The 16,963-nt window shown below is 39.1% G+C and overlaps 1 protein-coding gene across 11 annotated transcripts in view; it reads right to left on the reverse strand.

Moving 5' to 3' along the window:
- THRB (thyroid hormone receptor beta) overlaps nt 1–16,963 on the reverse strand; it is a 480,256-nt gene that overhangs the window by 347,584 nt on the left and 115,709 nt on the right. For 7 of the 11 annotated variants that reach the window (XM_060180429.1, XM_060180427.1, XM_060180426.1 and 4 more), the window contains exon 2: nt 6,081–6,197. The exons of 3 other annotated variants lie outside the window; for them this stretch is intronic. The gene's annotated coding sequence lies outside the window, so the exon portion shown is untranslated. The remainder of the gene's footprint in view (nt 1–6,080; nt 6,198–16,963) is intronic. One more of the 11 variants, XM_060180431.1, reaches the window with a different exon arrangement.

Here is a 16,963-nt window from a genome sequence, read left to right on the forward strand (position 1 = left end):
TTTAACATTCAACATAGCAGCAATGTATTTAAGTAAAAGTATTCTGTGATTAGAGATAAATTCTACCATCATGATGTGATTTGCTTGCATAAAAAAAAATCATCTTAAAAATTTGCCTTTTCCATATCAACTAGGAATACCAAAGGAGACCACCTGGGACCACAAAAAGACAGGACTAGAACAACTTCAGGAACCCAGCAAATCACCAGTGAGTGCAAACACGTGTGGCTTGTGGGCAAAGAGGAGACTAGGGAGAGATTAAGTGGCTGGTAACAATCTGGCAGTTTACCAATTGAGATGAGACATCACCTCCAGTCTGTTTCACCAACAAAAAGACGGCTGATAGGCTGATAGGAGGAGAAGACTCCCCTAAGATTCACCAAATGGAACTGTGCGTCTCCATTGCTACTGCCCTCAGAATCTGGAGCAGCAGGGGGAAGGCCTGTCCTGATACCAAGAGACAGAAAACTAACAAGGAAACTCAGAAGATCTATACTTCAGTGGCCTAGTGGTGGGGCTGTGAGAGTCTCTTTACATAACAACTGGATTATCTCTCCCCCACCCTGCTTTATCTCTCTGTCAGGAGTCAGTGATTAAGTGAAAAGGCCTACTTATAGTTTAAAAGCACTCAGGTTCCCATAGCCTACACAGAAGAAAAAGAACAAAAGAGGCTTTTGTGCTCCAACTCAGAGGTTAAAATAATATTGAAACAACTGTCAATATTCACAACTGTGAACCCTTTAATTACCTTAATTACCTTACTTAGAAACAAGTCAATCCAGGCAAGAGTGACCAGTAATTTGGAAAGCACTGAGAGAAGGACCTCATAACAAACTATATAGAATGGTTAAACCAACATGAAGAAATATTGGAGAAATGAACCAGGACAAAAGTCCAGCTAGAAGCCCCCCAAAGGTTGAAGCACAAAATAACGAGGTCAACATCCAAACACTAATAAAGAAAATAATCACAGGAATAAAGAGTTTGAAAGAGGGAGTAGGGCGGTAGTGCAGTGGGTTAAGCACACGTGGCACAAAGTGCAAGGACCAGCTTAAGGATCCTGCTTCAAGCCCCCAGCTTCCCACCTGAAGGGGAGTCGCTTCACAGGTGGTGAAGCAGGTCTGCAGGTGTCTGTCTTTCTCTCCCCCTCTCTGTCTTCCCCTCCTCTCTCCATTTCTCTCTGTACTATCCAACAACAAACGACATCAATAACAATTACAACAATAAAAAAACAAGGGCAATAAAAGGATATAAATAAATAAATGCTTTGAAAAAAAAAGAGTTTGAAAGAACTGTCATCAGAAATACAGAAACAACAAATGAGACCCACAATAGATGAACTCCAGAAAACAGTAGAGGGCAGAGAAAATAGAATCAATGAGGGGGGAGACAGAATTAGCAAGATCAAAGATGAATTAGATTCAACTAAAAAAAGAAGTAAGAGCTCTCAAAAAGAGATTAAGAGATACTGAAAGCAACAACAGAGACCTATGGGATGACTTCAAAAGAAATAATATACACATTATTGGCTTACCAGAGGAAGAAAGAGAGGGAGGGGAAGAAAGCAGTATGCAGAACATAATAGCTGAGAACTACCATAGTCTAGACAACATCAAAGACATAAAGGTTCAGGAAGCCCAAAGGGTCCCAAAGAGAATTAACCCAGACTTAAAGACACCAAGACACATCATATTTAGAATGGAAAGGAATAAGGATAAAGAAAGGATCCTGAAGGCTGCAAAAGAAAAACCAAGAGTCACCCACAGAGGAACACCCATCAGATTAGCAGCAGACTTCTCCACAGAAACACTACAGGCCAGAAGAGAATGGCAAGATATATATTGAGTGCTCAATGAAAAAGGCTTTCAACCAAGACTACTGCATTCTTCTAGACTGTCATTCAGACTAGATGGAGGTATAAAAACCTTCTCAGACAAGCAACAGTTGAAAAAAATCAACTATCACCAAGCCTGCCCTGAAAGAAGTTCTGAAAGGTCTCCTATAAATAGTCAGACCACCATAAATAGGCCATCTATCAGAACACTCTAAAACTCTACAAGAATGGTGTTAAAATATCTTCAATCTTTGATATCAATAAATGTCAATGGCCTGAATTCACCTATTAAAAGGCACAGTGTAGGAAGATGAATGAGAAAACACAACCCAACAATATACTGTCTACAAGAAACCCACCTAACTCAACAAGACAAACACAGACTCAAAGTGAAAGGATGGAAAACTACCATACAAGTCAATGGTCCACAAAAAAGGGCAGGAACAGCTATTCTCATATCTGACACGATAGACTTTAAAATAAATAAAATTTTAAAAGATAGGGATGGATCAGTCAATCAAAAGGACTTAACAATTATTAACATCTATGCACCCAATGAGAAGCCATCTAAATACATCAAAATCTATTGAAAGAGCTACAGCAATATATTAACAGCAACACAGTCATAGTAGGGGACTTCAATACCCCACTCTCTCAACTTGACAGATTAACCAGGCAGAAAATCAATAAAGACATGAGGGAGCTAAATGAGTAGATAGATAAACTAGAACTATTGGACATTTTCAGAGTCATTCATCCCAAGAAACTGGAATACACATTCTGCTCAAGTCCACATGGGTCATTCTCAAGGACAGACCATATGTTAGACCACAAAAACAGCATCAGCAAATTCAAGAGCATTGAAATCATCCCAAATCATCTTCTCAGATCACAGTGGAATTAAACTAACACTTAACAATCAACAAAAGATTAGTAATAGTTCCAAACTGTGAAAGCTCAACAGTACACTATTACATTTAACAACTACTGGGTCAAAGAGTAAATAAAGGAAGAAATCAAAATGTTTGGAGAGTTCAATGAAAATGAAGACACAAGCTATCAAAATATTTGGGACACAGGTAAGGCAGTACTGCGAGGGAAGTTCATAGCCATGCAAGAAACACATAAGGAAACAAAAATGCACAAATAAATAGCCAGACTGCACATCTTAAAGATCTAGAAGAAGAAGAATAAAGGAACCCTAAAGCCACCAGAAGGGCAGAAATAACTAAAGTGAGGGTAGAAATAAATAACACTAAAAATAAGAAACCCATACAAAAGATCGACAGAAAGTAAATGTTAGTTCTTTGAAAAAGTGAACAAAATTGACAAACCTTTAGCCGGAGTCATAAAACAAAAAAGGGAGAAGACACAAATAAATTGGATCATAAGTAAAAGAGGAGATATCACAACAGACACTGCTGAAATTCAACATATCATGCGAGGTTTCTATGAACAACTATATGTCACCAAGCTAGAGAACCTGGAAGAAATGAACAATTTCCTAGATATCTACGAACTTCCAAGATTAAGTAAAAAGGAACTAGATAACATAAGTAGGTCCATTACAGCTAATGAAATTGAAATAATTATGGAAATCCTTCCCAGAAATAAATCTCCTGGACCAGATGGTATTAAAAATGAATTCTATAAATCCTTCAAAGAAGAACTAATACCTCTACTTTTAAAAGTCTTCCAGAAGATTAAAGACACTGGAATACTCCCTTCCAGCTTCTATGAGGCCAACATCACATTGATATTAAAAGCAGACATGGACACAACCAAAAAAGAAAACTACAGACCAGTATCTCTAAGGAACATAGATGCTAAAATACGGAACAAAATTCTAGCCAACCAGATACAGCAGTATATTAAAAAGATTGTTCATCATGACCAAGTGGGGTTTATCCCAGGCATGCAAGGTTGGCTTAATATACACAAATCAATCAACGTGATCCACATCAATAAAAGCAAGACCAAAAACCACATGGTCATATCAATAGATGCAGAGAAAGCCTTTGACAAAATACAACATCCTTTATGATCAAAACACTACAAAAATGGGAATAGATGGAAAATTCCTGAAGATAGTGGAGTCTATATATAGCAAACCTACAGCCAACATCATACTCAATGGTGAAAAACTGGAAGCATTTCCCCTCAGATCAGGTACTAGACAGGGCTGCCCACTATCACTATTATTATTCAACACAGTGTTGGAAGTTCTTGCCATAGCAATCAGGCAGGAGCAAGGAATTAAAGGGGTACAGATTGGAAGAGAAGAAGTCAAACTCTCCCTATTTGCAGATGACATGATAGTATACATAGAAAACCTAGGGAATCCAGGAAGAATCGTTTGGAAATCATCAGGCAATACAGTAAGGTGTCAGGCTACAAAATAAGCATTCAAAAGTCAGTGGCATTTTTCTAAGCAAACACTAAATTAGAAGAAGTTGAAATGCAGAAATGAATTCCTTTTACTATAGCAACAAAAACAATAAAATATATAGGAATAAACCTAACCAGCGAAGTGAAAGACTTGTATACTGACAATTATGATTCACTACTCCAGGAAAAATTGCTTGGTATTGGAACATGAATAGACATACTGGCCAGTGGAATAGAATTGAGAGCCCAGAAGTAAGCACCCACACCTATGGACATCTAATCTTTGACAAAGGTGCCCAGACTATTAAATGGGGAAAGCAGTATCTCTTCAGCAAATGGTGTTGGAAATAATGGGTTGAAACATGCATAAGAATGAAACTGAACCACTATATTTCACTAAATCCAAAAGTAAATTCCAAGTGGATCAAGCACTTGGATATTCGACCAGAAACTATCAGATACTTAGAGGAAAATATTGGCAGAACTCTTTTCTGTAAAAATTTTAAAGACACCTTCAATGAAACTAATCCAATTACAAAGAAGACTAGGACAAGCATAAACCTCTGGGACTACATCAAATTAAAAAGCTTCTGCACAGCAAAAGAAACCACTACCCAAACCAAAAGACCCCTCACAGAATGGGAGAAGATCTTTATATGCCATACATCAGACAAGAGGATAATAACCAGAATATATAAAGAGCTTTCCAAACTCAACAACAAGAAAACAAATAACCCCATCCAAAAATGGGGAGAGGACATGGACAGAATATTCACCACAGAAGAGATCCAAAAGGCCGAGAAACACACGAAAAAATGTTCCAAGTCTTTGACTGTCAGAGAAAGGCAAATAAAGACAACAATGAGATACCACTTCACTCCTGTGAGAATGTCATACATCAGAAAAGGAAGCACCAGAAAATACCAGAGAGATTGTGGGGTCAAAGGAACCCTCCTGCACTGCTGGTGGGAATGTCAATTGGTCCAAACCCTGTGGAGAGCAGTCTGGAGAACTCTCAGAAGGCTAGAAATGGACCTACCCTATGATCCTGTAATTCCTCTCCTGGAGATGGTCCTGAGGAACCCAACACACCCATCCAAAAAGATCTGTGCACACATATGTTCTTGGCAGCACAATTTGTAATAACCAAAACCTGGAAGCAACCCAGGTGTCCAACAACAGATAAGTGGCTGAGCAAGTTGTGGTATATATATACTGGAATACTACTCAGCTATAAAAAATGGTGACTTCACCATTTTCAGCCAGTCTTAGATGGACCTTGAAAAATTCATGTTAAGTGAAGTAAGTCAGAAACAGAAGGATGAATATGGGATGATCTCACTCTCAGGCAGAAGTTGAAAACAAGATCAGAAGAGAAAACACAAGTAGAACCTGAACTGGAATTGATGTATTGCACCAAAGTAAAAGACTCTGAGGTGTGTGTGTGTGTGTGTGTGTGTGTGTTTGTGTGTAGAATACAGGTCCAAGAAGGATGACAGAGGACCTAGTGGGGGTTGTATTGTTATATGGAAAACTGGGACGCGCTATGCATGTACAAACTATTGTATTGACTGTGGAATGTAAAATATTAACTTCTCAATAAAGAAATGTAAAAAAAATCATAAATTCATTATGTTGACCAAAAACAAATCAACAGACTGGGACAAATGCCTTTCATACTGATTTCAATTCATATGAAAATCTTTAAAAAATGATAAATCATTAGTCAATAAAAATTATTTTGCAGTAACTGTTTAAGATTTTGGGAAAACCCATTTATGATCTCAATTTCTCCATATTTCAAAAATGAAAGACCAAGTGGATTACAGATCTATAAAGACTCAGTCAAATATCTCACCTTGATAGTGAGCCTGCTTTGTCGTGCACAGGACCCAAGTTCCAGCTAAACCATCAGCACTTGGAGGGACTGTTTGTGTTGTGTTGTTCCTGCTTCTGTTTCTCTGCCACTTTCTACCTGAAAAAAAAAAAGGCTCTGAGTCATGAAATGAGTTGTGTCCCTATTAAAAAAGGAAACAAACACTGAGAAAATTAGATGAAGTTATCTATTCTTTGAATGGGAAACATTTTTCTCAAAAGTTTTCACTGTAGCAGTAGGAGAAATAGAAAAGTCAAAAAAAAAAAAAAATGGGACCAGGTGGTGGCACACCTGATTGAGAGCTCACATTACAGTGCTCAAGGATCAGGGTTTGAGCCTCCAGTCCCCACCTGCAGGAGGGAATCTTCATAAATGTGAAGCAGTGTTGCAGATGTCTCTCTCTCTCTCTCTCTCTCTCTATTTTTCCCTTCCTTCTCAACTTCTCTTTCTAGCCAAAATAAATAATTAAAACATTTAAAATAAATAAAAATATCACACTTAAAAAAAGTCAAAATAATGTTCTGTGAATTTTTTTACATTTCTATTTCCCAAAACCCCAAATGACCAAAATTCAAAAGCAAACCACAAGCTCAGAAAAACATTCAAGACAATATTTTTGATTACATAAATCAGATACACTTTTTTTAAGTTAACTATTCATAGGGGTGACAGGCAGTAGTGCAGCGGGTTAAGTGCACATGGCATGAAATGTAAAGAGAGGCCTAAGGATCCCAGTTTGAGCCCCGGCTCCCTACCTGCAAGGGAGAGTCGCTTCACAAGCAGTGAAGCAGGTCTGCAGGTGTCTTTCTCTCCCCCTCTCTGTTTTCCCTTCCTCTCTCGATTTCTCTCTGTCCTATACAATAACACTATTTTTAACAACAACAATGATAACAGCAACAATAAACAACCAGAGCAACAAAAAGGGAAAAAATAGCCTCCAGGAGCAGTGGATTCATGGTGCAGGCACCGAGCCCCAAGCGATAACCATGGAGGCAAAATCATCATCATCATCATCATCATCATCATCATCATCATCATCATCATCATGATAATAATAATAATAAGCTATTCACTAGTACTTAGGTAGATAACACAGAAAAAAATTAAATGTAAAAAATATCTAATTAGAGCACACAGGAATATATGTCATTTTATTAGACTATAAGTTAAAACAAGATGCCTATTTTTACTTATTAACTTACTTAAAATTTGTTTTCTTTTAGACAGCAGGAGTAATTAAAGTAATTTTATTATAGTACAGGTATTTTTATTTGATTTGATTACTATTTTTAATGGGTGATATCCAAATACTTAATATTCAGATATTCTGCCCACTGAACACACACAGGAAAATTAAGCCTAAGGAAAAAAGATCTTGAAATGTGGGGGAAAGGCTGATATAGAGAGAAGTCTACTGCAGTATTATTTTAAATTAAATACTATTATGAACCTTTTTTCATTAATTTATGTGTTTCTTTTGAATGGTGAAATATTTAAAACAAAAGGAGAGAGATAGTGGATATCTATTCACGGTCTTGAACATTTATAAGTGGAAGGAAAAGAATATTTATCTAAAATGGAATTATGAATCTTTGTGATGTTCAATACTTAGAGTGGTAGTTCACTGTGTTCTGTCTACCGATATGGGATCGGGCATATATTGTGTGATAACTTGAAATGATATGTACAAATTTTTAGTAAAAGGGGACATCCTTACATCATAAGAAGTTTACACATGGCTATGTTTGGTATATAAATAACCCTCCAAAAGGCAAGCCCATCTTCTATCTCTCAGACCCTCTGAAATTTAACTTTTAGGGCAGAAGAGTACAGATTACTATATTGTCATAATCTAATGGCAATGCTTCAATCAGGGATCACGATAAGAGAAGTTTATCTTGAATAGTGCATGTGAACCCTAGATATAGTCATGTTTACCTAAAAGTATAGGAAAAGGTTGTTTAGGCAAAGACACCCAGCAAAAGAAAAGGGGATCTGTAGACCAAGGCTGAGAGTAGAATTTCAAGCCACAGAATGTGGGCAATCTCCAGAAGCTGACAGTGGCAAAGAATAAAGTTCTTGCTGAAGCCACTGGAGACAGTGCAACTCTGATGACCCCACCTTGGTTCTCACTATGAATCCACCACTCAAGAGGTTATTTTACACCCCCCACCCCTAATTTTTAATAGGATAGAACAGAAATTGAGAGAGGAGAGGGAGAAAGAGAGAGGGAAAAAAGAGACACGTGCAAATCTGCTTCATCCATCATGAAGTGTCACACCTACAGGTAGGGGTTGGGGGGTTAAAACCCTTGTCCTGACTGCTCTCCACAGAGGCTGTACCAATTTACATTCCCACCAGCAATGTAAAAGGGTTCCTCTGTCCCCACACCCTCTCCAGCATTTGTTGCTGCTGTCCTTTTTGATGTATGCCATTCTTACAGGAGTGAGGTGGTATCTTAGTGTTGTCTTAATTTGCATTTCTCTGATAATCAGTGACCTAGAGCAGTTTTTCATATGTTTGTTAGCCTTTTGGATCTCCTCTGTAGTGAATGTTTTGTTCAGATCCTCTGCCCATTTTTGGATGGGGTCATTTGCTATTTTGGTGCTAAGTTTGCTGAGCTCTTTATATATTTTGGTGATTAGTTTCTTGTCTGATGTCTGGCATGTGAAGATCTTCTCCCATTCTGTGAGGGGTCTCTCTGTTTGTTTAATAGTTTCTTTGGATGTGCAGAAGCTTTTCAATTTGATGTAGTCCCATTGGTTTGTTTCTGCTTTAGTCTTCCTTGCAATTGGGTTTGATTCATCAAAGATGTCCTTGAGGTGTATGTGGGAAAGTGTTTTACCAATGTTTTCCTCACCAGTTTCTGTGAGAGAGAGCTTATGTTCACACGTATCCATAAACTACTGCAAAATATATACCTGAAAGCAGAAGTACACTAGAGTTTGCAGTGAGTACCTCCCTAACACTTCCTCTCCACTATTCCAAGCTTTGGGTCCATGATTGCTCAACAATTTGTTTGGCTTTGTATGTTAACTCTCTTTTCAATCACCAGGTTCCAGATGCCATCAGGATGCTAGCCGGGCTTCCCTGGATTGAAGACCCCACCAATGTGTCCTGGAGCTCAGCTTCCCCAGAGACACACCCTACTAGGGAAAGAGAGAGGCAGACTGGGAGCATGGACTGACCAGTCAACACCCATGTTCAGCAGGGAAGCAATTACAGAAGCCAGACCTTCTACCTTCTGCAACCCTCAATGACCCTGGGTCCATGCTCCCAGAGGGATAGAGAATGGGAAAGCTATCGGGGGAGGGGGTGGGATATGGAGATTGGGTGGTGGGAATTGTGTGGACTTGTACCCCTCCTACCCTATGGTTTTGTTAATTAATCCTTTCTTAAAAAAAAAAAAAACCCTTGTCCTAATATGTGCGCTTAACTGGGTATGCCACCAATTGGCCTGCCCGACATGTTGATTTTGAACTTTTGGCCTCCAGAATCTGAGAGAACACAGTCCTATTACTTTAAATCACAAAGTGTATTGTGATTCATTGTAGTATCACAAGAGAATTCCAAATATATCCCCATGTTAAATGTCATCACAGTGTGCACTTTAAGTTTGAGTAGCACATTTTATGACAATTATACCTCAAAAAAGTAGATTTCTAAAGTTGCTTAATCTTTCTATGCCACAGTTTAATCATCCACAAAAGGGGATAATCATTGATTTTATGTCTTCCAGTTCTTTTGAAGATTAAACTGGAGTATTATTTACAAAACACTGATCAGTTTCACACACAATCAACACACACAAAAAATTAACAATGTTTTTGTTAACATCTTGCTTGGATGACTTGACCAACACTTCCACTATTCTTGCTCCTTTCTAACACAATCTTCCTTACTCTTCAGTGTTGTTGCACACAGAAACTATACAATTCTCTCGTCTGTTTAAAAATCTAGTAACTTACCATGGTCTTTTAAATAAGGTACCTATTCTCATCACAGCCTTAGGTGGTCTGCTCCTATCTATCATTTTAGCCTCGTTAAAAAAAAAAAAGGTTTCTTTGTTTACTGATTTAGTAATCATCAACATTACATAGGATAGGAGGGATACAATTCCATACAATTCCACACATATCCCATCCCCTCCATTGAAAATTTTCCTATTCTTTATCCCTTTCGGAGCATGATCCCAGGATCATTATGGGGTGCAGAAGGTGGAAGGTCTGACTTCTCTAATTGCTTCTCCACTGGACATGGGCATTGGCAGGTTGATCCATACTCCCAGCCTGTTTCTGTCTTTCCCTAGTGGGGCAGGGGTCTGGGGAAGTGGGGCTCCAGGTCACATTGGTGAGGTCATCTGCCCAGGGAAATCAGATTGGCATCATCTACAATTTGGTATCAGCCTCATTCCATGAAACTCTTTCCCTCTTTCTTTATGTTCCTGCACTACTGGCTTTTCAAAGCCTAAAAGTTCCTCTGGTCCCTCCTGTTTTATTAATGTCCTATCATCCTTTTTAGTACTAAACTGTTCCTCCACACAGCTTCTAGTTTAACAATTTCCTTTTTCATTTAAGGCTCAACTATAATAAATAGTAAAGTCTTTGTTATCAATTTGCTAAACGCTCCTATAAGAAAATTTTCAATTGATTGAATAATGGATTTTCCTAGGTGGCGAGTTATCTGAGAGAAGAACCACATCTGTACTTCTCACAGCAGTACACCTAAACATAGCAGAGCTACATACACACATTTAAAGGTGATTGAGAAAGGGCAGTCACACACTCCCTGAAAAAAAAAGTTATTATGGTAGAAGACAAGGTCTGGTAAGATAGATACCTGCCCATGTTAGATTTGGCAAATCATTTCCTTCTGGTTTAATAACAAATATCTGAAAATGGGCCTAAATTGTCTCTTTTGGGTTCCTCTAGATTACAATGCAGTTGGGGGGGGGGGTGCTGGTTCAATGCACATGCTACAATGCACAAGGACCAGGTTCGAGCACCCAGTCCCCATCTGCAGGTCTTTTAGGTAAAGTACCTGTTCTCACCACAGCCTTAGGTGATATGGGTCCTACCTATCATTTCAGTCCATTTAAAACTTGTTTTTATTGATTTAATAATGATCCACAAGACCATAGGATAAGAGGGGTACAATTCACAAAATTCCCACCACTGGAGTTCTGGATCCCATCCCCTCCATTGAAAGCTTTCCTATTCTTTATCTCTCTGGGAGCATGGACTGCAGCATAAAGCTTTGCAAATGGTGAAGCGCTGCTAGAGGTGTTTTTCTGTCTCTCTCATTCTCTCTATTTCCCCCTTCCCTCTTGATTTCTGACAGTCTCTATCAAATAAAGATAATATATATTTTTTAAAAAATGCAATTGGGTAAGATTGGTGTCATGTTCTAATGAGTTACAGTGATCTTTTGGGGGAAATCTGACCCTCCCTAGTATTTTGATTGCAGTAAGAAGATAACTTTCTGGTATGAAGCCTTGTGTAATATTACCAATCATCTGTCACACACTACACAGAAGTTAAAAACATCAAAACAATGGACTTGAGTAATGTCTTAAAATGCTTTGCCTCCTCTTCTTCTTCTAGCGTTTGCCCTTCTTCCATAGCCAGTCAACAGAGTCAGGTTGAGCCTGATGTAGAGTTTCGAGACCTCCTTTGAATCTGGAGAGGTGGCAGTCGTTGACTATGTGGGTCATAGTCTGTCTGGAGCCACAGGGGCAGTTCGGGTCATCTCTGGCTCCCCAGCGATGGAACATAGCGGCGCACCGGCCATGGCCTGTTCAATAGCGATTGAGGAGGGCCCAATCATAACGTGCTAGATCAAAGCCGGGTTGATGCTTGCAGGGGTCTGTGATGAGGTGTTTGTTCTTTACCTCAGCTGACTGCCAACTCTGTTTCCAAGAGTTTGGAACAGAGAAGTTCAGTGCAGGTGTAGGAGACAAGACTGGATGATGAGACGTCAAGCGTTGGACAGGGTGGGCGAAGATATTCGCGTATATTGGCAGGTCCGGTCAAGCGTAGATGTGGGAAATGAACTTAGATGATGCCGCATCCCGAAGAATATCTGGCGGGGCGATGTTGCTAAGAACTGGCAGCCATGGAACTGGGGTGGAAAGGATGGTTCCAGAAATTATCCTCATGGAGGAATATAATTTGGAATCGACTAAGTGGACATGGGGGCTATGGAACCATACTGGGGCACAGTATTCTGCAGTGGAATAGCATAATGCCAGAGATGATGATCGTAGTGTGGAAGCGCTCGCGCCCCATGAGGAGCTGGCCAGTCTTGCAATGATATTATTCCTCGTGCCCACCTTTGCTGCAGTTTTTATGAGATGTTCGTGAAATGACAGAGTGCGATCAAGAGTAACGCCAAGATAGACTGGCTGGGCTTCATGCCGGATTCTCGTATCGTCAAGTTGCACATTAAACTCACGCGAGGCCCAGGCATGGTGTAGATGGAAAACAGATGATACCATTTTTGCAGTGCTAGGAATTAGTCGCCATTTTTTATAGTAATCAGATATCAGAGACATGTCTTTCATGAGTGTTTCCTCAAGGATGTCAAACTTGGATGCCTGAGTTGCACAGCAGATGTCATCGGCGTAGATGAACTTCCTTGAAGAAGTTTCTGGGAGGTCATTGATGTAAATATTAAATAGTGTAGGAGCCAGAACAGAGCCCTGGGGGAGGCCACTTGAGACAAGTCTCCATCTGCTAGACTTGTCACCCAGATGCACCCGGAATCTTCTGTTTTGGAGAAGAAACGATATAGTGTTGGCCACCCATGGAGGCAGGCATCTTGAGATCTTGACTAGGAGACCACGGTGCCAGACCGTGTCATAGGCTGCTGTGAGATCAATAAAGACAGCACCCGTCTTTAAGTTCTTCTGTAATCCATTTTCAATGTAAGTTGAGAGGGCCAGGGCTTGTTCACAGGTAGATCTTCCTGGGCAGAAACCAGCTTGGGCGGGTGATAGGAATTTCTTTGTAAGAGGAGAAATACGTGACAGAAGCAGCCTCTCAAGGAGTTTGTAACACACGGAGAGGAGAGAAATTGGTCTATAGCTGGAGGCCAGTGTTGGGTCTTTCTTTGGCTTCAAAACTGCTATTATCTTTGCACGACGCCAAATTTTGGGCATAGATTCCGATTCCAAGATGTGGGACAGGAATGTAGTGAGCCACTTCTTTGCCGCTGGGCCCAAGTTAAGAATGAGTTCTGGGGTGATGTTATCATAGCCAGCAGCCGTTCCCGGTTTAACCCTCTTCAAAGCGTCTTCCAGTTCAGACAGTGTAAAGGGAGAGAGTTTTGGAGATGGACAAGATAACCGGAAGTGGGATGACCACTCATGGGAAATTTCTCTTTTCCAGACTGGGTCGATCTTAGCACGTCCAACTTGAGTTAGGTGACTTGCCACTGAGTTTGGAGATATGGGAGGATGGGAGATGGGAGAGGGTTGGCTACCGGCACCCAGACTATGAAGAAGCTTCCAGGCCTTCCTACTTGCCTTCCTATTTGCTTTGCTGCAAATATGCCAGTCCCTAATGCACACTATTCTTTTGTAGGTTACTAGTCTTAAAAGAATGGGTGAATCTGTTTTTGTTACTCTTGAATTCTCTAAGTACATTCAGCAGAAAGTGAACTGGGATGAAAGGGAATGGAAGTGATGTTATGGGTCATCTCTGGACCAGCCCGATGAAGAAAAGCATTACCGGCTGCTTTTCTGGCCATTCTTTCAGTTACGCATTTCTTTTAATTGTGTACTCATAGTGACCTCAAGTAGAAAAAAACTCATGTGGCCACACTTACCCTGGACTTCTATAGCATGTTTCCACTGTCAAGTACATTTCTAGTGTTAGAAAGCAGTAATGCATTTGTGTAAGAAAATTGAAATGCTGAATGTTGCTGGCCCTACCTTCACAAGAACGATGTTTGTGTGGAAAGGGAACTCAAGAATGATACTGCACAGATGTAACGAAATATACATCCATAAAAATGCATGTTACTAAAGAGAAAAATCTATATTTATAGGAACAAAAAGTTGACTGTTAACCTACAAGTCCTTTATCTTGATTCAGGAAACAGTAATTAACCACTCTCAGTGTATGTATGTCAATTTAATCTTGCTAGAATTAATGGGATAGGAAGTCAGAATTAATATTAAGACCCATCATGGCATCCTTTCTCTGTCTTTCCCAGAACGCTAAATAAACAACATATATTTATGTCACTGAAGCCTTACAGCGCAATCAAGGAAAAATGAATTAAACACTTGTGTCATAATTCAGACAAAGAAAAAAAATAATAAAGCCTCTTCTTTGGAAATCTACACAAAGCCAAAATTATGGTATAAAAAACTAATAAGGGTTAAAGGATCTGCAAGGAGTAGCTATAGCAAAGAAGATAAGAGTCTTCAACAGCCAAGATACTTAAACCCAGAGAAAACCAGAGTCCACTAGTAGGAAGTCAAATAAAGTAGAATAGTCCATAGAAGCATACCCCAAAGTGATATGTCATAAGTGGATTGCTAATGAGATGAAGATGTATTCAAGACTTCTGAGTACCTCTTGTATTTCACTGGGGGCTGCCTTTCAGGAACTGAACATATAGGTGAAGTGCTAAGGAGCAGTGAAAAGGATTAAAAACAGGAGGATAATAAGATCCTGTTAGTCTTCCTCTGGGCTGGGGGCTGAACTCTGCTTATAAAAGATGAATCCAGCTGTTTAATAGTTACATATGGGCCTCCTCCTTCAGAGTCATCTATAGATTTGCTCTAAATATATATTCATCAACCTATTAACCTAGTCCAATCCCTAAGATAACCATTGAGGTATGAAGAGATAAAGCAGAGTTTTTCAAATTCTGATACATAAACTACTAGCATCAAAGTCACTAGGCTGTTAAAATGCAGATTCCTTGAGCCTACTTAGACATGTAGAATCAATCTTCTTAGGTGTGCCCAGGAATCTGTATTCTAATAAGCTCCTCAACTGAACTGGATGGTGGATTGAACTTTGAGCTCCACAGGCTTGACAAAGTCTATTTCTAGAGAGTGGCTTAGATTCCTCTGAAATATTACACAGCACTTCATTCTAAATTTAGTGTTTTTGAACATAAACTCATTTTAACCAAATATTCCTTTATAATAAAATAAAAGACACGTTTTCTGTCTCAGAAAAGTAGTTTCCCAAGTTCAAAGGATGCACCTTGAATCTATTTATATGAATGCATCACTAATTCAGTTTGTAAGCCAATTACACATACACAGAGAGAGACACACTATTGTGACTGATTAATCTTTTATCTGATTGAATGTTCCTTTTCCCATTGAAGTGTCTTTTTTCATAGTTGCTTCAGAATGGATTCATCAAATATATATTATTGTGCGTTAAGGCAAGTAGATGTGGGGAAGTATACTAATAATGTAGAATAAATGAAGAAGGGAAGAAGGGGAAACATCAATACTACAAAGCACTGTTCCTGCCTGTAGAGACTCTAGCTCTAGAAATCTTGATTTCTTCATTTTAAAATGTGGTTGAAGATCAGAAGCTTATCGGACATTTTCCTATTACTGTGTTAGGTTAAGCCTACTAAGTGTGTCACTAGGAATTTAGTCAATTCCTCTCTAAATTAAAGCTGTTCTCCTCTGTGCGTATGCCATAACTAAACTAAAATGCATAAATCCTGGATGGCAAATTAATCAAGGGTAAAACTGTTCTCATAAATATGTAAACAGCAAGGACAGACAGTTACCCCTCAGTTGTACGTGACCACAGTGAAAACACTCTTCCTTTTTCCTGACATGGCTTCCACAATTAGATTCTATCTAGAAAACTTGCACTCATTCATCCAAACCAAACTCAAATATCTACCTTCTTATTAGTAAAGTCCTTTCACCATCTGTTGCTAGAGACAGAGTTAGTTCTTACCCTGTTTTTTTGTTTGTTTGTTTGTTTATGACTTCTGATTCAGACACATAAACTTTTGTGCACCTAGAAGGATTAGGCCATGGACTAAAACTTCAGACAGTTCCATATTCAAAATAATTTTGTTGACTAAATTCACTGCTTAATGAAGCTATACTTTATTATCTAGCACGAGGGAACACACACACACACACACACACACACACACACACACACACACACACGTTCCATCTCCGGGAGGATTTTTGAACTCCACACTAGTTCTAGAGACTGGTATGCCCGCAATGAACCCTTTTGTCTTTCTGCAAGTCTTTCCTTATGAATGAGCAATTGAATCTTGGTAAATTTACACATGTTTTTGCAGGAAAATGATTACACACTAAAATAATATTGATTAACTACACTTCAAAAATAAAAGTTATTTAGTCTGGCTGCTTTCCAAAGGATATCATTGAGTGCTTATTACATGCCAGCACTTCATACTTGTTTGCTTTATAACTCTTATCACATCTTGTGTCACTGGTTGTTGGTTCTGTCATCATCCATTTTCACAGGAGAGTAAAGAGGGACCTCAAGGAATTAAGTAATTTAATTATGATCACAGAACTGACTAAGTGACAGAGACAAACTCGGATCGCCTGGCCTCAAGTCGTCCTGTTTTCCTGTGACTGTCTGTACTTGGGGTAATTTTTCTAAAGTCCTTATAAATAGATGTCTTATTCCTTTTCCCTCCTTGCAATGCCGTTATTATTTAACCATTTCCCATAAATCTAAGTCATTGCATAAAGTACATCCTACTTTTCAGTCTTTATTGTAATCTTCTATGACTCTGATCTTATGTCATGGTTTGCACATTTACACACACACACAGAAAGAGAGAGAGAGAGAGGCGAGAGAGAGACAGACAATCACTAAAGACAC

Source organism: Erinaceus europaeus, chromosome 21 (genome assembly GCF_950295315.1).
Source record: "Erinaceus europaeus chromosome 21, mEriEur2.1, whole genome shotgun sequence".
Lineage (NCBI taxonomy): Eukaryota > Metazoa > Chordata > Mammalia > Eulipotyphla > Erinaceidae > Erinaceus > Erinaceus europaeus.